Below are 21,570 nucleotides of genomic sequence, written 5' to 3'. Positions count from 1 at the left end.
CTGCCTGTCTGCCAGTAATGAAAACGGCCGCCGAGTTTATCTGAGATGCACATTTATCTTTTTGCATTTGAAGTGAATGAGTAATAGCCTCATTCACATGCATTTGCATGTGATGAGCACTAACTCATTCACTCCACGTTGGACGTGCGTTAAATAGGCGCTAATCCCCCTGTTGCATTAGGGGGTGGATTAGCGCCTATTTAACCCGCGCCTGACAGTATGTTAAACAGTACGCTTGGCTGATCGCACTGTATTGCATTGGCCCCTAAGAGACCACCACCCTGATAATCTTCTAAGAACAGCACAAAAAAATAAATATTCACATCATTTTACCTTGATGCCTAATTTCCTTAAATATGCTATGCTATTGTCCATATTGCTTTGTACCAGAGCTCTCAATGCTGTTAACTGTTGGTAAGATGCTATATAAAAAGCATTAGTAAATGAATTAGTCTTAAGTGCTTTGCTTGAAACCTTCTCAATATTGCAGCAGAATGCAAAAGAAACAGATTTCATTTTATACTATATTTACTCGTAAAAAAAATAGTTTGCATTCTTTAGAAAAATCAAACAAAATGTTAATTATATAGGACAATAAAAATATATATGCTGCCATAATTTCACATTTTGTACAATTTTTTGCCTGCTTAAATCACAATCATGTTCTCTATGCATATACTTTATTATTGAATCAAGGCTCTGAATTTGATTTTTTAATACATATTTACCTTGGAACATGGTTAGATCAAGAATCTCCATCACTGATGACACCAAATCTAAAAAAAGAATTATGCCAAATCACTTACCATAACAGATGAGGTGAAGTGACATTTTAAAAAAAAATTACATCATCAAATTTTTCCCTTTCTTTTCATATAAGTATCATGGTGTAAAATATTCAAAGTCTAATTTATTCTAGTTGGTATTCTCTAAAATGTTGTATTAGACACTGCAGTATAATTTGCCAACAAATTACCATACATACACTCATGGAAACAATTATATGCTGGACTTCCACCAACCATAGAGGCAGCACAGAATATATTCAAGAAACTATGCCTTTTTTTCTTTCATTGATTTTTAAAACATTAATATTCACCTACACTTCTCCATAGTGCTTTTTCAAAGTGTTCTTTTCTGAAATGATTTATGCTATTGCATTAAGCAAAGTTATCATTTATCACTATTAATTCCATAGTAGTTCTAACAACTTCCTCTATCCTTACTACCAACAGAATGACCAAATGACATGATTAAGCCTACCACTGTGCTTTGCAGATTTGGTTATGATTAAAGTCAAATTATGCTTCAGGACATTGTTCAATTTACTATTGTTTAGCTCAAGCACTCTTTTCACAACAAAATATGGAGGCAAAGGAATTTGGAAATTTCCCTTATATTGTATATCTCCTTATTCTAAATAGACAGTAATGAAGAAGGTAAAAAAATAATTCTAAGAAGTATAATAAACATTTTATGGTGAATTATGCAACATTTAGATGTATTCTAAGAGCTGTGAATAACATGAATAGTCTCAGAGCAGTGGTGGTAGTAACATGACAGATACAGATATCTATTTATTAAAAACCACATTAAAAGCAGGTTAGTTCACAAAAACCACTAAATTATGTTATGTGAGTATCCCAGATTAGTGAATACAATGAATGATACAGCCTCGTATAGGAGACGTGAATAAATTGAGAAACTTGGGAGGTAGTGACAAAGTGGTGGCATGGATTACAAACTGCTTGACTGATAGGGAACAGTATGTAATGGTAAGTGGATCCTACTCTGAAGAAAGAACCGTGTAAACTGGAGTTTCACAGGGATCAGTTTTGGGTCCGGTTCTGTTCAATATCTTTGTGAGTGATTCTGAGGAAGGGATAGAAAGTAAAGTTTGTCAATTTACGGATGATACTAAGATCTGCAATAGAGCTGACATGCTTGAAGGAGTAAAGAGAATGAAAAGTGATTTAAGAAAGCACGGACAAAGAGAGGGATCTTGGGACAATAGTGTCAGGTGATCTGAAGAGAGTGAAGCAATGGGATAAGGCAATAGCTAAAGCAGAAGAATGCTTGGCTGCATAGTGAGAGAAATAACCAGTAAGGAAAAAGGAGATAATGCCCTTGTACAAGTCTTTGATTAGACCTCGTTTATTTATTTATTTATTTAGATATTTTAAATATTGTTGTTCCTTGTATAGATCACAACGGTTTACAAAAGTATCATTCATAGCTATAAATCAACATATAAAGACAGGTTATTTATTTATTTATTTATTTAACATCTTTTATATACCGGCCCTCAGAATCTATCGGAACGGTTCACAACAAATAACAATTAACATATCATATATAAAATTAATTAACAAACAATATAAAACTTATGACTAAACTTTCCAGCTAAAATTACTAATTAAAATGTTATAAAATGTAGTTCCTATCCTACGACACTCCAGATTCTTCTTCAGTGTGTAAAATATATCTAAAATCCTAATAAAATTCTAAAATAAAGTTTGATTCAGATTCTACCTCATCCCCTTTTCTGCTTTAATACATCTAGCATGTCTAAAATTGACACCTACTATAATTAAAATAAAATTTCAGTATAGACTAAAAAACCACTATCTACTTTAAATATACTCTTCAGCCTTACAGAGGTAGTATTCATAACAGGCATTAACATCATCTGGAGTACTCTGTTCAGTTCTGGAGTTTGTATCGCAAAAGGAAAAGAGACAAGTTGGAGGGGTTCCAGAGAAGGCAACCAAAATGGTGTGGGTTCTCTTCCAGAAGACTTATTATGAGGAGAGGCTGAAGGATCTAAATATGTACACTCTGAAAGAAAGGAGGCGCAGGGGAGATATGATACAGACCTTCAGATAACTGAAAGGTTTTAATAATGCACAAACTTTGAATCTTTTCCATTGGAAACAGTAGAACTAGGGATCATGAAATAAAACCCCAGGGGAGATGACACAGAATGAACATCAGGAATTATTTCTTCACTGAGAAAGTGGTGGATGTCTGGAATGCCCTCCTGGAGGAGCTGGTAAAGACAAAAACAGTCAAAGAATTCAAAGGGGCATGGGATTAGCACTGTGGAACCCTAAAGGCTAGAGGACGGAGATGAGGGAAGGGAGCAAGGGGGTAACCTACTCAGTACGGTAGTCACTATCCTTAACAAAAGGCATGGGGATTACTACCCTTAACCAATGTCTTGATGCTTTTGATGCAGATGCAACATTGCTCTCCACTTTGATGGCAGGGGAGAAAAGGGAAATTGGATTCAGACAACCAAGGTCCCCGATTTTTACTGTCTGGAGTACTGAAAAGCATGGGGGTAACTTGCATGGAGTGGCAGTTAATAACCTTAACAGAAGGCATGGAGATTACTACCCTTAACCAACAATTCTTGATGCTTTTGACACAACTGCAACATCACTATCTGTTTTGACAGCATGGGGGGAAAAAGGGGGACTAGCATTCATGTGACAGCCAACACGGGCCCTGACTTTTAAAAACTGGGGTACTGATATGCAGACACAAGGGAAAATGCACAGGACTGCTTCTATGGCCAAATCCAAAACCAAAGCACATCAAGCAGCATTATATGAATTTTCAAGAAAGTTCCTCACCCTGTAAAAATGTTACAGGCAGTATTTTTTATGGGTTTGACAGTTGCTTGGTTTTGATTGTTACTACCCTTATCATAAGGCTTGAGGATAATTGCACAGAGTGGCAATTACTACCTTTAAGAAAAACATGGGGTAACCTGCACGACACAGAACTGAGCAGACTGGCTGGACCATTTACTCCTTTGCTGCAGTCATTACTGTGCTACTGTGTAAAACTATGTTCTCATGAACAGAATGGTGCTCATGAACAGAATGGTGCACAGGGAAAAGGGAAACCTCTGGTCAGCCAGTGCTGTTTTTGAATTCCAGTGCCGGCAGGGAAGGAATAACTGAAGAACACTCCTACCATTTACCATCTGAGCAGCTCCTAAAGGTACTTGTGGATGCAGGGAGTGAAGGAAGGCCTCCTACAGGGGGCATGTATTTTGGGTGGAGGTGGGTTTTAAACCCTGTAGGAGTGGAGCTTACCAATTTATATTTTTTGAAATATCCTCTAAGGGGGAGCCTTTTGACAAAAAAAAATAATGTCTTACAGGAGTTAACTGCTGGGGCAGATAATTTGGAGCTTCATGGCCCTTTAAGCATTCCTGAAAGGGGTGGGAGCAGTTAAACATAATTCTAGATCTTTAGTTACCGTTGGTTCATGGGCAGCATTAACATGGCTAATGCAAGTTGTGTTACTATGCCAATGGGTTCATTATCATGACTTTTCATGATAATGAGCTCATTTGCATATTAGCATGGGAAGCAGTGTTTAGTAAAATTAATTTTACCATTAATGCAGCCTAAACTGTGTTAGTGTTTTTAATGGGTGCTAAAGCCTGTGATAACAATGACATGGTTAAATAAATAGAACCTACAGATGACAATGATAAGGGTAAGGGAGGTAGACTGCAGGAGATTGAATAGGTTCCATTATAACACAGTAGACATGGGCCACTGGAGAGAAAATGCTATAAATCTGCAGGCAAATGCTGTTTTACTGTGTTCTGACAATCACATTGACAAGCAAAAAACAGAAGCTCTACATTTTAATAAGTTTGTCAAGGTATGCTAGAATTGAAGCAAAAATAATATTTTGGCTATTTTAATCAAGGATAGAACTACTTAATGATTCAGAAGGCACACAATATTTCAGTTATAAATCCATTAAATAGCATTAATCAACATTATAATCTGCATATACCACTCTTATCAACACTATATATAGTTGGCTGGATTTAGAGCCCATTTTGTAAGATGTGCTGGTGCATGGTACCTGGCCTCCAGACTATGCAGAAATGACCAGCTAGGAACAGTGGGAGGGTAGGTCTATTAAAATAGAGGAAAAATCTCCGGGAAGCAGTGAATGAAAACTTAAGGTACCTGAATCTCAGTCCTAATTCTGATTAGGTGGAAAAAAAAAATAAAGGAGGAACTACTGGGAAAACCACCCCAGTCACCTAAAAAAAAAAAAATGATTGTATTAAAGTCTAATTTACTCCTTGGACTAGCTTCATATAGTATTTTATTAGTCATAGTCAACAGCATTGTAAGTGTAACAAACATGTACATAAAATACATCTGTGGTATCTGGAGAGAATAATATAAAATAAAATAACCAGATACCCCTAGCAACTATAATTTGACTCTTCATAACAAAAACTAAACTGATTGTTTTAAATATTTAATATAATTTGGTGGTTATATGTTATGAAGTATAGTCAAAAACGTTGACACACAAAAATGGGTACAATTTTCAAAACCCTGGATTGTTGCAAAATCCCCGGAAGAATGTGAATACTTTCCCTTTCAAAATTCCATAAGGAAAAAGTACCTTTTGCACCTGCTTATTCTGTGAATATTTCTTTCCTTAAAAAAAAAAATACACATATACACATATAGTTTTGAAAATTCAAATGTGTTTCAATCCCATCTACTTTTCCCATTGTCAAAAATACATGTTATTGATGACCGCATATCATTTTATTTGCATTCAGGTTGGGATATTTTCAAACAGCACCTTTAAGACCTAGATTTATCAAAATGTGGTAAGTATGGCATGTGATAGCAAAGGTGTGGTCTATGCAAATATTCAGTTTATTGCACTTTGTGTTAATTACCTATGTGAAGAGCTAAGTTAGTACAAATTGTGATAACATCATCAGACTTTATAAAAGATGCCAGACCTGTTGTAAGTCCTGCATACAACCATTGGGAAGGAGGGAGAGAGAGTGAGAACCTGGCTATAGTGCAATCTCCCTAGATAGGTATTTGTATCCCTATGGTAGGCCTACCTAGTAACTCAAGGTGAGGTTTAGGTATTAGTGTAGGGGGTTAGAGGCCACTTTGACATTCAAAGTGAGACGTACGAACAGAACAGTGGTCTCTTGTGAAGATTTGATGACCTTTGGAGTGAAGAAATTCACTCCAAGATGAGATTTGGGCAATGTTCTCTCCACCTAGCTTGATGTTACCCAGGTAGAGAGTCCATCAAGCAATGTTCTCTCAGAGATTCCTTCTTCAGTCCCCATGGCCAAGGAAAGAACTTCCGGCCATGGGATATTGGATTACTTCCTGCAGGGCATGCTCCTCTTCCTCCTCAGAAGCACGGCCCTGCCAAAATTGATGGTGTGGTCAGCGCTGCCTTAGCAAGTGGAAAAGCAGCACAGCCCTGCTGGCAATGCTGCTGATTCTGGTGGGGCCGCGCTGCTTCTCCACTTACTAAAGCAGCGCTGACCACACCATTGATTTTGGTGGGGATGCGCTGCTTTTGCTTGGAAGCATGGACCTCTTTCTTCCACTGCTATTGGGATTGGGTCCAGCGGCGGCACCACGGGCATCCTCTTCTTCTACCGCCAGTGGGATCAGGTCCACCAGTGGCACCACAGATGCTCTTCTTCTGCTGCAAGTGGGATCAGGTCCTCAGGCAGCACCACGGATGCTCTTCTTTCCCTGCCGGTGGGATCAAATCCACTGGCAGCACCACGGGCCTCCTCTTCCGAAGCACCTCGGACCTCCTTCTTCCACCAGTAGTGTGATCGGGTCCACCGGTGGCAGCAAGGGCATCTCCCTGCTCTTGATGCCGCCCCACCGGATGTGCCACCCTGTGCAATTGCAAGGTTTGCACACCCAGTGGTGCTGGGCCTGATAATCAGATTAAATAAATATCAATAATGCTTGCTATTGGTATTGAATACCTGTTAATCAATTGTTCAGTATTACCAAAAGAGATCCAGGATCTTAGATGCTCACTTAAAATTTATCATAATCAAAACATTAAAACATTTAGTCATGCAGACTTTCAGATTGCATTTAGAAGGGCTTCACTTGCCAAAACATTCTTAATTAATCAATGTTATAGTCAATGTAGTCTTACAGAGGGTAATTTTGTAGCTACGCATAAGTTCACTTTGAAAATGTCTGGGTAATTGTCATTTACCATGCACAAAATAGCCTGGAGTTATTACACCTACACTTTACAGGGAATAACTTGCACAGGTTAACTTAAAAGCAGACTTTTGAAAATAAAAATGTATGTGAAAAAGTCCCAACTCTGCCCCCTAAAATGCCTATCTCCAGTGTGTGTGAAAGAAAACATAAAATTGGCTTGCTGCTGTACTTTTACATGCACTGAGCCCTGAGAAATTTAATAAAGCTATTTCCAAACATAAAACTGTGTTTTATGCAAGTCAATGTCTTTGAAAATTCAGCTCTTAGAGTAGATCATAAACTCTTGTTAGGCACATGAATAAAAAGTTTAAATCAAAGGAAACACAAATCAGTATACAGTTCTTATTAGGATTTTTCTTTTCATTTCAGAAAGAAAAGGTTAAAATTGATCTGTGAGGAAGGTAAATAATATTGCTTCAAACATTTATCCCTACCAAGGACAGACTATTGGTGAATAAATTGCTTTAGAAAATGAATTTAGCCATTCAGACTGAAATGAATATTATGGTTTACAGCTTTATTGATGAGCATTATGCTTAAGCATTATTTTATCATAAATTACTTTGAGGTCAGTTAGTACATTGCAAAACACATTCAGATGAAAAAAATGAAGAACATAAAATCCATATATAGTGATGACATTTCAGTGAGTTTAATCAAAGTTTTTACCTGTCTAGTCTCTCCATTTCACTCTGCCATTCTTGCATGGGATTTTAAAAACATCTTGCAATGCTCAAGAGCAATATTGTTTAAAATTAGATTTTTGTTATGCAAATGTAATTTATTTATTTTCAGTTTGGGGAGAGAGAGGGAGAACCTAATTAGAAGGCCCTTCTAGTAGTTAGCTATTTATATCTCTATAGGAGGCCCACCTAGTAACTCGAAGTAAGGTTTAGGTAGTAGTGTAGGGGTTAGGGGCCACTTTGACATGCAGAGTGAGTCGTATGAACAGAACAATACACTCTTGTGAAGAATTAATGTCCTTCAGAGTGAAGAAACTCACACAAAGATGAGATTTGTACAACTCTCGACCTGGGCAACATCAAGCTAGGTCGAGAGAACATTATACAAATCTCATCTTTGTGTGAGTTTCTTCACTCCAAAGGACATTAAATCTTCACAAGAGTGTACTGTTCTGTTCGTACATCTCACTCTGCATGTCAAAGTGGCCCCCTAATCCCTACGCTACTACTTAAACCACTCCTCGAGTTACTAGGTGGGCCTCCTATAGAAATATAAATACCTAACTATTCAAAGGGGCTTATAATCTCTCTCTCTCAAACTGCAGTAATTGTGGTATTAGAGCAAAAAATGTATCGCACTCTGCAGTAATACCTATGCAAAGCACTAAGATAGCCTATTTATTGCAATGTGTACTATTACCATAAAACATACCTCTATCACATGCAATAGTTTGATGAATCTAGCCCAATGTTTATTCCAGATATGTATGCTGAATCTTCACTGGTTCCTTATTTGCAAATAAAGATATCATATGTAAATGTACATAATGCTATTATATAAAAATATTCATACTTTAAAATTTTGAAAAGAAATTAAAATACATTTATACGCATATACTGAATGTCAATGTTTAAAACTAAAAGGAAATAACTAAGGAAAATCTTACTAACTGTGCTGATAAATGAGAAGTAAAACCAGCAGGTAAAAGGAGGAGACAATGCCTTTGCACAGATCATTGGTGAGACCTCATTTAGAGTATTTTGTCCAATTCTAAAGGCTATATTTTCAGAAGGATATACACAGAGTACAGACAATCCAGAGGCTAGCTACTGAAATGAAATAAAGTCTGTTCCATAAATCCTTTGAAGTGAAATTTAAGGAGTGGAGAGAAGTGGAATGTAATATATATATCAAGAGGGCAATTTTGAGTAGTCTGCATAGTATTTGTAGTTGATTTGACAGTTACCTATTGCAAAGTATGTGTGCTAAAAGCACTCACATACTTTGCATGTACTATTTTATATGGGTAGTGAAGGGGGTAAAACAGTGCATGTTTATTCCCCCGAGTTAAAAATACTCAAAAGAATGCCTCTATTACATTCCATTAAAATTATGCATGTTGTGAACCCATAAATGGCTGTGAAAATTGTCCTCCAAATGTACAAATGATAGGGATGTGCACTGATTTTTTTTTGTGTGTGTGTCATTTTAATTTCAGGTTGCTACTTGTTTAATTTCGTTTTTAAAATGGTTTGGGGGTATTTATTTCATATTTCCCTAATTTCAGACTTAGTGTGCATTAACAGCCCCTATCACATGGTAGGAGCAATGGATGGCCAGCACCATTTTTTAAGATGGTGCCGGCCGTCCATTGCACCTGCCATGTGATGACAGGGGCCGGCCAGTGGCACCGATAGCCCCTATCACATGGTAAGGGCAAAGGGCCATCGGTGCCATTTTGTTTATTGGCAGCCGACTGCCCAAGAGTGGGAGATCGCTCCCGGGACCCCCGCTGGACCACCAGGTACTTTAGGAAAGTTGGGGGGGGGGGGGGGTCAGGAGGGTGGGGGATTGTAAATAGTTAGATTTAAAGGGTCAGGGTGGGTTGGTTTTTTTTCGGCTCAAGATATCCGGAAAAAAAAACCGTCCAGACCGCGGGAAACGGAATTTCCTGTGGGCCCACGATACCAAAACCAGAACCAATTCCGGCACCTGATTCACATCTCTACAAAAGAGTGACTGGGCAGTCCAGCGCTAAAGTTAAGTGTAATGCTAGAATGTTGAAGGGGAATTCAATTTGTTCTAAATATAGAGACGGCTAATAGATGGACTTTAAACCAGAAAAGTGACTGTGTACAAGTCTTTTGACAGACAAGCTAAGTGACAATCAATTGAATTAAACTGAGTTTGAGCAGCCCAGTGGGATTTATAAACTTTTACCCATTCCTTTATAGGGGGTACGGTAACTGGGTAAACTCAAAAAGTAGAACTGCAAGTGAAAAACTGACATGCATATTCTTTACAGAAGCAGTGCAGCAGTGAAGCTCTGCTTTAAGGTGGAGAGTAAAAGACTAAAAGGGAATTTCTAGAGATCCCTAGTAGTGTTTTAAAGATTAGATCACAGCTGGATAATTAAGCACTGGTACACAGAAGGTATAATTCTGTGTACCAGTGTTGGTACACAGAATTATACCTTCTGTGTTCTGTGTGGAATCGTGTTGGTCTACGGCGGCGGCCATAGACCAACACGATTCCACGGCAGGAGGTCCTTCCGGACCCCCGCTGGACTTTTGGCAAGTCTTGTGGGGGTCAGGAGGCCCCCCCCAAGCTGGCCAAAAGTTCCTGGAGGTCCAGCGGGGGTCAGGGAGCGATTTCCCGCCGCGAATCGTTTTCCGTACGGAAAATGGCGCCGGCAGGAGATCGACTGCAGGAGGTCGTTCAGCGAGGCGCCGGAACCCTCGCTGAACGACCTCCTGCAGTCGATCTCCTGCCGGTGCCATTTTCCGTACGGAAAACGATTCGCGGCGGGAAATCGCTCCCTGACCCCCGCTGGACCTCCAGGAACTTTTGGCCAGCTTGGGGGGGGCCTCCTGACCCCCACAAGACTTGCCAAAAGTCCAGCGGGGGTCCGGAAGGACCTCCTGCCGTGGAATCGTGTTGGTCTATGGCCGCCGCCATTTTTCGGCGCCATTTTGGAAAATGGCGCCGGCTGAAGACAACAAGATTCAATAGCAGGAGCCTGTTCCGGACCGCTGCCGTTCCGGACCGCCGCTGGACACCCAGGTTATTTAAGTCATTGGGGGGGGGGGTTCGGGAGGGTGGGGGATTTAATTTAAAGGGTCGGGGGTGGGTTTTAGGGGGTTTTAGTGTGCCGGCTCACGATTCTAACGATTTATAACGATAAATCATTAGAATCTCTATTGTATTGTGTTCCATAATGGTTTAAGACGATATTAAAATTATCGGACGATAATTTTAATCGTCGAAAAACGATTCACATCCCTAGTTATTAGCTCTGTGAGGTTTCATTCCTGTCCTTGTAAGTGTCTGAATGAAAAGGTTTGAAATTGAAATCAAACTGAGAGTGGTCCAGTGAAGGGGATTGTAGGAAACCTTGAACTACTTGCACTGCTGTTCTTTACCTTAACTGATAACGGAGAAAGGCTAAAAGTCAGCCAGAAAATTTAAAACTTATTGTAGAAAATTCTTTTTCACTCAATGTACAATTAAGTTCTGGAATTTGTTGCAAGAGGATATGTTTAGAGCAGTTAATGTAGCTGGAGGAGAAGTCTATTAACTTATTAATCAATTTGACTTAGGGACTAGCCACTGCTATTACTGGCATTAGTAGCATGGGATCTACTTAATGTTTTGGGTACTTGCCAGGTACTTCTAACTTGGATTGGCCACTGATGGAAACAGGATGCTGGGCTTGATGTACCCTTGGTTTGACTCAGTATGGCAACTTCTTATGTTCTTAAGCTAATAAAGAAATTGAGTATTTTTAGAGATCTTATAAATCTCTATTTTTTTTTCTGTGGGGTAAATGCACACACATACACACCCCCACACAAAATATATTAAGACAGAGATAGGTTATTTCAGTCCTGGATTTCCACTAATAGGTCTGGTTTTCAGGATATCCACAATGAATATGCATTCAAGTACTATCTTCAAAGTATACAATCAAAGCAAAGCAATAACTAACTATGTAATGTATGCTGCAGGATAATGATGTTATATTATATGAAAATAACTGCTGTAAACTGTTAGTGTGATTTAAACATAAATGTAACTATAGAGATAAGACCTCAGTGTTGGCAAGAGATCTGAATTAATCAGAAACTTCTGATGGCCAATTGGTCCAATCATCGGTCTTATAATCTCTAATTTTTATTTTTGTGTATTTTATTTAAAAATTCCTTTTATTATGACTTATTACTGTAGTGCACACTTACATTTTATTTTATTAGTGTTAAATTTTTCTATAAAATTGGTGTCTGTTAGCACTGATAAAGCAACATTGTGATTTTGCATGAATTAAATGTTCTAAATTTACTTTAAAGTTTAACTTGGTTCACTTTAGTTTTTAAGAAACTTGTTTCCTAAATGTTGATAAAATTAGTATTTGTCATTCATTATTGAAATCTTATATGCTGTGTTACCTCTTATCTGGGAAGCTATTTAAATGGACAGGCACGTCTCAAAGAGGTAACATAGTTTTGCCGTTCAGCAACTTGATGACATTGATGAGATGAAGTGACAAAACTTTCACTCAGCCGGGCAATTGGCTGTGTTATGCTGATGGATTCAATTATCTCAAAAAGGTAACAATGTTGATGTTCAAACAACTTAGTAACAGTGGATTAACCACTCAATGATACTATGTAAATAGACCACAATGTTGACTGATGGAACTGTTTAAAACTAGTCCATTGTCTTTGTGCCACAAATTTTGGTGCAAAATTCTCTGCAGCCGAATATATAATGCAACTTAAGCAATGAAATTTCAGTCTTACAATTAATTACAGGACGGGCGGTATGATTCACTCCGTCTCTCATGGAATCTTGTATCCCGACAATGTTTATAAACGGCAGAACACTTATCTTGATTTTGGTGAGTTTGATGATCACAAACGTTACAAATTGTTCATTCACTCTGTTCTGCCGTAACTGGGACCCGAAGGGTCTAACAACCGCCGCCAACGCGGCCAGCGTTTCACAAAAAACGCTGCTTCAGGGCGGATTGATTTGTAGAGAAAAACTCCTTCTACTATAGAAGAGAGAAGTGAGCCTTAGTCCCGGGGTTCCAATGACACCAATTCCACCAATGATCCCTGTCGGTATTTATGACCAAGGCGTTCCAATGCTACGGACTGCGTCTGCATTGGTTAGCCCGTTAGAGGAAGTTCATAAAGATCCAGCAGGGACGGTAGAAGGGAAGTGGGTTAGCTCACTACCCCAGCGGTTGGATCAAAGATCTGGTGAATTAATTGGAACTTCTACGATAACTGGAGCTCGTCCATTTGTCCCTCCCCCTGGAAATGCCTCTGAACAGGAACTGGTTCAACTATTGCATACTCCATCCGCTCCTAATGCTGATCTTGGGGATCCAAAAAAAGTATCATTGGAAATGTTATGGACAGCTATTATGTCTTTACAGAAAAATGTAGAAAGTTTAAATGTCAATATAAAGGATGTACAGACTACACTCCAGGAATTAAACCCAAGAGTAATAAGTAATGGGACTACTCTTAAGGTAGTTGAGGTAGAGATAAGTAAAATAAAGGAGGTGCAAACATCTATAATAAAAGGGGAAAGTATTATGGCTAGGAAACTTGAGAATTTAGAAAATGTGGTACGTTATCCTAATTTAAGGTTTGTAAACTTCCCTAAATGTAAGATGATTTCACCCATAGAACAGCTTAAGAACTATTTTATAGAAGTTTTGTCCCTTCCATCTGATAAATTTCCATCTATAATTAATGCGTATTTTCTGGGTGAAAGAAATCAGAATGTTAATTTAACCATTCCCCCACAGGAAAATACTTTGAATATTACCGAGCTTATAGAAACTTCCTTTAGTGACCAGATTGAAAAAAGGGGAACATTAATAGTAAAATTTGCCCTTTCTATGGAAAGGGACAAAATTCTAAAACTTTTTATGCAGAAAAGATCCATCTTGTATCTAGGTCAGAAGCTATGGGTTTACCCGGATGTAGCAAAAGACACCCAATTACGTAGAAAAAAGTTCATTATGCTAGCTAATTTAGCTAGAACTTTTGGAATCCAGATCATAATACGATTCCCTTGTAAATGCATTATGAGGGTAGATGGTGTAAAATATGTCTATTATGACCCCTCAGAATTGGAAAGGTACCTGGAAGATCGTAGAATTCAGGGTCAGGGTCAAATAATGGACACTTCCAGTTAAAAAAGTTGGATTTAAAGAGATCTGTGTATTCTTCCATCTTACCTGTTTAGGAATGTGTTTTTCTTCTTGAAATGAATAAGTTAGGTCTGCTCTTTGGACCCCTATATTGTTTGGTAATTGGGGAATAAGGTAATAAATTTATTTATTTTTGTTTCTTTAATAATGTATACAAGGTTTATGTTCCTTATTTTCCTTAAAAATTTCAATGTTTTATTGGAAACAGAATGTGAATTTTAATTTGTTTTGAAAATTCATAAATAAAAAAAAATAAATAAATAAAAATTAGAGATTATAAGACCGATGATTGGACCAATTGGCCATCAGAAGTTTCTGATTAATTCAGATCTCTTGCCAACACTGAGGTCTTATCTCTATAGTTACATTTATGTTTAAATCACACTAACAGTTTACAGCAGTTATTTTCATATAATATAACATCATTATCCTGCAGCATACATTACATAGTTAGTTATTGCTTTGCTATCTTCAAAGTATGCAAATATATCTCATGCATATTCATTGTGGATGTCCTGAAAACTAGACCTATTTCTTGTACGCCAGGGCAAGAGCTGCCTATACCTGCATTAAGATGTGGAAAACTCTGCAAATTTAACTTTGTGTTGAAATCCATAGATCAAGGGTAGGTAACTCTGGTGCTGCAGTGCCACAAACAGGCCTAGCTTTCAAAATATCAGCAATGAATATGAAATAGATATATCTGCATTATGGAGGCAGTCATGCAAATGTACCTCATATATATTCATACTAGATATCCTGAAAACCAGACCTGTTTGTGGTACTCCAGGACCAGAGTTGTCTACTATGGATGTGCAATCATTTTGGACAAATTAGGAAATTTCAATGAAATTGCCTAATTCATCCTGGATCAGGGACCCCGAAAAACCAAAGGAATTTTTTCCGAAATTTCAGAAAAATTCGGTTTTCGGGTTAGTGCGTTCTAACATTAAAATGTTAGCGTGCACTAACGAGAGTTAGCGTGCACTAACTCAAACTTTCAGGTCCCACAAAAAACAAAAGCCGGAACCACGGGAAAAACAAAATTTCCCACGGGGGACAAAAACGAAGCCCAAACCAAAAGATGCACATCTCTGTTGTCTACTACTGCATTTTATTTGTGATTACACAAACTATTTCAGCATGAGCAAAGTGCCATTTGCAAAATTTTGCATTCATAAATAGTAAAAATCCCTGTGTATTTTGCTATGCATGACATTTTATTCAAAATTAATGAGCTGCTGTGATGAAAAATTATGCAAAGCAGCATATTAATTATGAATGTGGTTGAATAATGATTATGAAATGGCATTTCAGACCATTTTTCACAAAATAAATGTATTTATTTGTTTAAAAATTCTTATAGCTCATATCCTACTAAACAGTTCAGTACAGGTAACACGAAAACATCCATAAAATAAGCATACAACTTTACATTTATATCAGTTTGTACAAAATAACAACCCTGCCACATTATTTAATATAGTGAAATCCTTAACTACACCTTGTTCAACAGAAAATCAAGAAATAAATAAAGACATTTGTGAACAAATTGCAAAATCTTTTTAAAAAAAGTAAATAATATAACACAGGAATTCTCTACTCTACCTTACCCCAATTACAAGCAAAAACATGTAATTGCTGAATGGACAGAGTTTCATGCTATCACACCCATAGCTATTCAAAAAACTACAAGTAAACAAAAGGTTTCAAACTATCCAATAAACCCTTGTTCTGGCACCTTGTTTAAAAATATTGCTGAAACTTGCTCAGATCACTTATGCCAGATAATTAACCAATCTCTAATATTTGGGAAATTCCCTGATCTACTTAAACAAACTTCTGTATTGCCTATCTTAAAGAACAAGACTTCTTCATTTATGGACTTCTCTAACCTCAGACCTATTGCCTCTCTGTCCTCACTAGCAAAAACCTTTGAGTCAGTGGTCTTATTCCAACTAAAAGATTACTTAGCGGAACATGATATACTAAACACTAACCAACATGGGTTTAGAAAAGGGCTTTCCACCGAAAGCCTTCTTTTGTCTTCTTTTGATACATTTTTAAGAGGATTTGACTCTAACACTGATTTCATTGTGATATTTTTAGATATTTTGGCAGCTTTTGATACGCTGGACCATAAAATTTTGATTTCTGTCCTCCAACACATAGGAATCCAATCTACAGTATTAAACTGGTTCGAAAGCTTTCTTACTAACCGTACCTGTCAAATTAATATTGGCTCCTGTTCTTCACAACCCTACACTCAGTCAGCAGGTGTTCCCCAAGGTTCATCACTATCTCCAATACTATTCAATATATATCTTTAACCTCTCTGTCAAATCCTGTCATCACTAAATGTGCAATTTAAAATGTATGCAGATGACATTCAACTATTTGTTCCTTATAAATCATCTTGGTCTGAGACTTTCTCTTTGATTCAACTTTACATCAAAACTATAGAACAATGGATGGCTCATAATCATTTAAAATTGAATACAAAAAAACCAGAAATATTATTTCTCAGTTATATAGATAATCCTAGCAATGCCCCTCCTGCAAACATAACTTTAGGCAAAGACGTTATTCTAATTACTAAACTAGCACGAAACCTAGATGTTTGGATTGATTCCAACTTAACATTAACTCAACACATATCTAAAACAGTAAAAAATTTGTTTTTCAAGCTATATGTACTAAAGTGACTTTGCCCTCTTATTTTCTTTTGCGATTACCGATTAGTATTACAGACACTGATTTTTTTCAGGTTTAGACTACTGCAATGGGCTTTATCTGGGTTTACCCGAAACTGTAATCAGACCTCTTCAGCTGATACAGAACTCGGCGGCAAGGCTTCTTACGGCTACTCCCATGAGAGACCACATTTCCCCCATTTTACAAAAATTGCATTGGTTATCTGTCAGATTTAGAATCCAGTTCAAAATTCTCATGACAATACACTCTCTATTAAATAACTCAGATTCTATTTGGCTATGTTCTACACGCTGAGGTAGATCTTTAAAAAGTACGCCGGATTTTATAAGATACGCGCATAGCCACGCGTATCTTATAAAATCCGGGGTCGGCACGCACAAGGCTGCGCAAAATCGCAGCCTGCCTCCGTTCCCTCCGAGGCCGCTCCGAAATCGGAACTGCCTCGAAGGGAACTTTCCTTCCGCATCCACCCACCCCCTGGCCCTACCTAAATCCCCCCCTACCTTTGTTGGCCAACTTACGCCTGCTTTAAGTGTGCGAGTGCCCTGCGTGTGTAAATCCAGGAGGATTTACGCACGCAGGGCTTTTAAAATCTAGCCCTAAGAGTATATAAACCTACCAGAGAACTTAGATCAGCGGCAAAAAATTTATTAGAAACTCCATCAATTAAAAAGGCTGCTTTAAGTATTACCAGGCAAAGAGCCTTTTCAGTGGCCGGCCCCATTTTGTGGAATTCATTGCCTGACCGCCTAAGACAAATTTCAAGCAGAAATGAATTTAAGAAAGCACTAAAAACCTATTTATTTACAGAAGCATTTGGGAAGATCGATCACACTCAGTAGTCACTAGCCCAGCTTCATTTATGGGTACTTAAACTTCAATTAATATCAGGAGACTACTATCTTAATAGCTATGTTTGTGTATTTCTTCTTTTCTTTCTATACTTTTATTTAAAATAATAGTAAATTATTGAAATGTGTTTCTCTTGTTATAATTTTTTTTTTAATTTGTATTTATATTGATCATGAAGTAGATTGTATTTTTATTCTAACTTTGTTTTATTATTTTTATCTTATTAGAATTTTTTTTGTTACTATCATTGTAAACCGCTTCGGTCAATCTTGTATTGGTAAAATGGTATATAAATATTTTAAATAAATAAACAAACATATAGTACAATAACAGGTATTAAAACAACTCACTCAAAAGGTCTCCTAAACAATATCATGTTTTGGACCTTTTCTAAAATCTTTTAGATTAGTCTCTCTTTTTAGCTCCTTGGAAGATTGTTCCACATTGAGATGTAACTTTAAAACATGTGCACAGACACCCATATACATGTGTATATGGGCACACAGTGAGCTATATGGCAATTTTATATCTGTGCACAAATGTAAAAGTTATAAATTAGCTCTGTGCATGTATATGTGCGCCTAATTTTAAGCTTGTGCACACACAGCAGCGTAAGTTGGTTTTGGGACACAAGTGAGGGAATTTTATAATAGAGGCGTGTCTAGCTCATTACCAGTTTCACCAGTTGGTCCACTATTTTGCCCAGTCTACAGTTAGGTCCTTCAAACTCCCCTGGTTCTTTAGCCTGCACTCTCCCAGATAACCCAGACCCCTCAAACACTTCAGAGATGCCGGGAAATAGTTTTATCAAGACTTACACTTCATCCACAGCAAAAATAATTTTATGCTAAAATATACCTGGGCGCATGCCCAGATGCAAAGCTACTTGTGTGCATATCTCTTGGCCCTACCCTGGAATATCCACGCTCCACTCACATTTCACCCACCCCCTTTTTTTGCGCAATGTGAGATATTCGCACATTGGGACTCATGCACACATATGGGCGGCTTATAAAATCGAAGGAACATGCACATGTCCTAGATGCACAACCATTTCCACATTTTGGCATGCATCCAACTTTTAAAATTCATCTTTAAGGGAACAACATAAGGTAAGGCTCTCCTACGAATCCACTGTGACCGGCACTCAATGAGGTATCATTGTTTGTTTTGTGGAAACATTTGTTTTCTATCTATATCATTTGCCTAGGAAGAAAAATTTCATGTAACATTTGATCTTGCACTGAAAATGGCACTAGACATATATTTGTAAACTTTTAATGCTGGCAGTGGAAACAACTTCCATTTCATCTAAGGTATTCAAGAGCATCACCTGGTATCTAAAGTCACCTCAGAAGAGATTGAGCCAGCTGAGCTAAGGAGTAGATAATGAGAGCTTTCCCTTTAAACCTGTTAAGCAGAGTTTTCTACATTATGGATAAGTGGACTCTTCAAGCTTTCTAAGACACTACAGCCCTAAAGTCAATACAGATCTTGAGCAATTATATATTAGGGTTGTGAATCGTTATCTGACGATTGAAAATATCGTCCGATATTTTCAATATCGGGGGAGGTCCACGATAACGATAGGAAACCCCACGATTAATTTAGTGGGTTTTCTTATCATTATGGGGAGGGGGCTGGAAGAAAGGATACAACCTAAAAACACAACCTGACCCTTTAAAATGAGTTTGTTAGTATCCCCCCACCCTCCGGACCCCCTTCAAAAATTTTTTAAATACCTGGTGGTCCAGCGGGGGTCCCGGGAGCATTCTCCCGTGCTCCGGCTGTCGGCTGCCACTAATCAAAATGGCGCCGATGGCCCTTTGCTCTTACCATGTGCAGGGGCTATCGGTGCCATTGGTCGGCCCCTGTCACATGGTAGGTGCACTGGATGGCCCACGCCATTTTTAAAGATGGTGCCCGCCGTCCATTGCTCCTACCATGTGACAGAGACCAGCCAATGGCACGGATACCCTGTCACATGCTAAGGGCAAAGGGTCATCGGCACCATTTTGTTTACTGGCAGCCGATGGCCCGAGCACGTGAGAATGCTCCCGGGACCCCCGCTGGACCAACAGGTATTTACACATTTTTTTTGGGGGGTCCGGAGGGTGGGGGAATACTAACAAACTCATTTTAAAGAGTCGGCTGTATTTTTTGGTTATCGGCTCGGGCGCAGCCGATAAAAAAAAAAACCCAATCGGACTGCAAGATAAAAATTTCACGATGTGAATCGGAAACGGAATCAGAACTGATACCGGTTCCGATTCACATCTCGATTATATATGTCTAAATATTCCATATAAATAAAATCTTAGGGGTAGATTTTTAAAGAAACCTGCATATGCATCCATGTGCACGTGCTACCCGGCGCAAACGTGCGTGCATGTTATAAAATTGTGGGCCAAGCACACATGCCCGCCATATTTTGTAATCCATGTGTTTATGTGCAGGCGGCATACGCAAGGGAGGTAGACTTAAGAAAATTATGTGCGGCAACAAGAATGGGCCTCTCCCAGTTCCCTCCCAGTCCATTCCAATTAAGGAGCGGACTGGGAAGGAACTTCCTTACCCCCCTGCCCATACTTCCTCCCTCTTCCCTATCCTTCCCACCACCTAAACCCTTTACCTTTTCTTTTTTTTTTTTTTATTTTGCTTACTGCTCCATTGGAGCAGTAGCAACTTGGGCGCGCCATCAGTCCCTTCTCCGGTAGAGTTGCAAATGGCCGCTGTACCGGCCACCTCCAGCCCCGCACCTCCCTGATCCCGGACCGCCCCTTTCCTTCGGCCTGGCACTTCTGCACGTAATGGGATTTACGCGCGAGGCCAGGCCCCTTCTAAAATGCGTGTGGCGCGCGCAAGGCCCAGCCGCGCAAATAACCCCCGGATTTTACGCACATGGGAGGATCTAAAATTCGCCATAAGTCTGTTCATTCATAGAAGTAGGTTGGCATGTACTTTCTCGAGTGTTAAGGAATTTGGAGTAGATGTATTAAAGGAAAGGATTTCCTTCCCTTCTGTATCTATGGCAAAATACTTTGCATGCTGGATTGTGTATGTACTGTAAAGATGAATCATGAAAGGGATTATTATTTTGGGTCAAAAGAATAGACCTCCACAATAAAGACAAATTTATGACCTAATTGTTTTACATGCTTATTTTTGTTTCCCAAATATGCAGTATAATAACAGAGGGGTAGCCATGTTGGTAAGAACTGCACAAAAATACCCACACAATTGCTTTTTTATAAGATGCTACCCACCGGCCTCTGTGTCATTTTTACAGTATAGTATTACAGGTTACACTACATATCTCTTACTGTTTCATAATGATATTCATGTTAGCAAAAATTAACAGGATGTAATGTTTTATGATAGTCATGTTTTTAATACTTTTCAAAGTTTTTTCTAGTTGTACTGTACCTGTTTCCACAATTAATTTTTCCTTTTTATTTCATTATTAGTTTCCTGCTTTTCATACCTTTTCTACCATAACTGGTGCCAGCTCCAGTATGTACTGCTAATTATTCTAATCACTTTGCACTGTCCAGATCTGGTACCTGCTCTTCATTCAACAGCTAGTTATTTCACTGCAGGGGAACATGCCTTGGGATTCATAAGAAAATGTAGACATGGCTTCTAGCTATTTTCTACCATTTTCTTTGGTTTCACTTCTGCCAGCTATATGCTTGGCACTAAAGCAAATATCTATGGATGGCATAGTTCAATACAGATCACCTAAGAGCCCATCCACTGCTGTTTTATATGCAAGACAGGAAGCATAGCTCACTGCAGAACATCTGGTGCTCCCAGGAATACTGAGAAGGAAGAACCCAAGTCAGAAGTCAAACCTGGTTTTCTTGCATGGAAGTAATTAGATCATCTTGGTAATCAAACATGATAAAATTCTTGTCTAATTACCGAGATGATCCAAGGCATGTTCCCCTGCAGAATGAAAGCAAATTGTGCTAGAAAGCCAATGGTGATACTGTAATGATATGAAAAAAGTGATTACTT

Source organism: Rhinatrema bivittatum, chromosome 9 (assembly GCF_901001135.1).
Source record: "Rhinatrema bivittatum chromosome 9, aRhiBiv1.1, whole genome shotgun sequence".
Taxonomy (NCBI): Eukaryota; Metazoa; Chordata; class Amphibia; order Gymnophiona; family Rhinatrematidae; genus Rhinatrema; species Rhinatrema bivittatum.
This window is presented reverse-complemented; position numbering follows the sequence as displayed.